This window comes from Seriola lalandi, unplaced genomic scaffold (assembly GCF_002814215.2).
Source record: "Seriola lalandi dorsalis isolate HSWRI2012SDOR001 ecotype SW California unplaced genomic scaffold, Sedor1 jcf7180002054956, whole genome shotgun sequence".
NCBI classification, from domain to species: Eukaryota; Metazoa; Chordata; class Actinopteri; order Carangiformes; family Carangidae; genus Seriola; species Seriola lalandi.
Window position 1 is genome coordinate 35,425 of NW_019525507.1, and position 2,999 is coordinate 38,423.

At 34.1% G+C, this 2,999-nt stretch overlaps 1 long non-coding RNA gene across 2 annotated transcripts in view; it reads left to right on the plus strand.

The window, feature by feature from the left end:
- LOC111645802 (uncharacterized) overlaps positions 1-2,446 on the plus strand; it is a 6,028-nt gene extending 3,582 nt beyond the window's left edge. For both annotated transcript variants that reach the window (XR_002759901.2, XR_015436367.1), the window contains exons 4-6: positions 159-1,267; positions 1,760-1,810; positions 2,163-2,446. This is a non-coding gene — a long non-coding RNA (uncharacterized LOC111645802). The remainder of the gene's footprint in view (positions 1-158; positions 1,268-1,759; positions 1,811-2,162) is intronic.
- Positions 2,447-2,999: the final 553 nt, after the last annotated feature.

The window sequence follows — 2,999 nt, forward strand, 5'->3', positions numbered from 1 at the left end:
TCTCTCATTTGATGTTGCAAGTCAAATGGCGTCTAATCTGAAAAACAACTACGAAAACTGAGCGCTAATCGCACTACTAATCTCATTAATGTTCTTCAGTATATGTGTGTGTTTCCAAAGAGGCTGTGGAAAATAACTGCAAATATTTCATTCTTCAGGGAAATACAAAACAATGAAAGACGACACACGGCAGAGGGCTCAACTCAACAGACACCAACACATTTTAAGTCCTAATGGAGAAGGACCACCGTCAGGATGAGGAACCACCAGGCAATTTAATCGCTCTGCTACTACTTCTTTTAATTAAACATTTTATTAAAGCTAATGTGTGAAAATGTTCTTTCATTTCCTCATTTGTTTGTTTTGGGTTTATTCCCAAGAGATGAGTTCAATTTAAATAATGTATCCCCCATTTGACAAAATTAACATCTGCTCTGACAAAAGGATATCAAAAAAGCATCATTGAGCTACTATAAACCACAGTTCCTAGTTGTTTTAGGAAAAACATACATGTGTGATCTGTTTTTAGAAAGTAAAGATCTTGGGGAGCCAGATAGTGTTGAGAGGTGGACAAACCATGGTTTTGGTCCTTTCAAGGGATTTGCTAACAATTACAAAAGGTATAGAGCAATGTCAGCCTCATCCTTTAAACAAGCAAAGACATTTATAAAAGGGACACCACAAGTCTTTAGATGACAAAAGTCCTTCAATTCAATCGACTCGATTCCCTCTGAATTTTAAGATTTGAAAAAAAGTCCAAAATGTCTGACTGGAAGCAGGATCACTCTCTATTTGTGTTAGTATCTACTGACAGAAAATCAACAGAAAATTAAGGTAATAATCTGCAGATGAATCAGTAAGGAAAATAATTATCTGGTGTCAAACCACAGAAAAGCATTTGTTACCAAAAACAATGTATCCAGACTAGAAACCAGCTTTAATTACACTACTTTTAATTGTAGATTGGGGTTAATATATTTTAAATGTAATGCCATTTACTTCCAGTGGCAAAATGTGAGCACATCACTTGTAAATGACACCAAACTGTAGGCAGACTTTGCTGGAGTAAACAATGTCACATTTGTCAACAAATGTACAAAGTTGGACTTTGATATTAAACTAGAACTGAAGATAGAAACAGACTAACAGACTCCACCTACTGACATGAACACTATAAAACAAGCATATGAGCATAAGGGGCTAATTTGTGTTCATGATGAGAGGGCTTACACTGCTCTGCTTGGTGGGACTGATTCTCGCAGCCTCGGTAAGATTGGTGGATTTTCAGAGATTTATTGAAAAGGAAACAACTTTAACTGATTAAAAATAATTATCAATGGTATTATTCTGTGTGTTTTATGTGTAATTCTCCGATGTATTATTCTGGCTCTGATCTGTAGAAGAAAGTACTTTTCTTCTAACTTAATGTGTGTTACGTAAAAGACTGAATACACACTAGAATACATGAGTCTTTCAGAGGTTATTTAGTGTAGTCTTTCTCTCAATGAACAGATAAATTAAGCAACTCTGAAATCTTAAATGAAGAACTTCAATGTGCATTTTTTCCTAGAATGACTGAATAAGTTGGACCATTATTGATTGATTGATTTGCTGCAAGGTTTGAAATCCAATGTCAATGACATTGCAGAAATAGAATAAACAAAAGGGGAAAAGGACATTATGCAAACACCAAGTATTGTGCAACTGCTTTGGGATTATTATTTGTTTTTAAATCAAGTGCTATGTATTTCAATTTCAGTGGCCTAATGGGGACACAACACCGACTAAGAAGACTTATGCCGCAGCTATAGTAAGTGGCAGCAGGAGATACTGATTTTATTTGAAAGTAATTTACAAGACAGAACTGGTCAATAAGATCACTGAGGGGACTGATTGTAACATAAAAAAAGTGAAGTAGAAATACATTTTATTTCTATACTTTTTTTAAAGAATCAATAAATAAATCAGCAGAGCCCTACAGCATCAATCATACTACTGCTGTTTCTTTCAAAGGGCTTTATTTTTCTATTATTTAGCTGCTTTAATTGAAAACCAATGTCAGTCTCCTTTGTAGGATTGCAAAAGCTGTCAAATGTTTACTTAGTGAACACTATGATGTCCTGGGCCTGAGGTTAAATAATCATTTTCAATTTAAATTACAGCGTTACTCGAAAGATACAACTGTAATGGGAAATGAAGATGGATTTAAAAATGGAACCAACTCAACGGTGGGTAGACTGGTATACTAGTTTCAAAGAGGAGTACTGAGTTTGGCACTGAGCCTGTGGTAGGAGCATTTGGACTGAACATGAGGTGTAGCATTGAACACAGTCATTGATAACTTGTTTTTCAATCAATTTCACTTTCTCCAATTGTGTCCTTTTTACTACAAAATCACTATATTATCTGCTAACCTATTAAATAAAGTTTTTCACTCTCTTTGCAATGGTTTGAATATCACCTGAATTGTACTTTCCAGGCCTCAGATTTAAAATTTCATTTTAGACACAACTTCGTGTGTAAATTCTGTCAGACTGTAACTACTTAAAACTTTGTCATTTTACTACAAAACAGAATATTCTGCTTCTAAATACCTGACTGTAATATGTTTTGAATTTTTGCATCTTCTAGGTGTGTGAATAAGGAAGACTAAATTATTTGGTGTACATGCATAAACATTGTTTGCACAACCAGTTTTTGGATTCAAATTTTCTTTTTTAAATAAAAGACAGTCAAAGAACCAAAAAAAGGTCAAATTCATATATACTGAAAGCTATGGGACTAATATATCAGGCATGTAACTATAACAAGTATGTACGAGTGATGATCTTTGATTCTATATACAAACCTTTCTGGTTTGCAGGAGGTAAGCATTAAACAAGACTAAAAGTACACTTCATTTTTATTGTTTTTAATCTTCAAGAATCATAGAAATACCTACAGTAAAGGCCTAGAGCATGTATCACACTGCTTCTATTTCTGTAAAGTCCAAAGTCGAT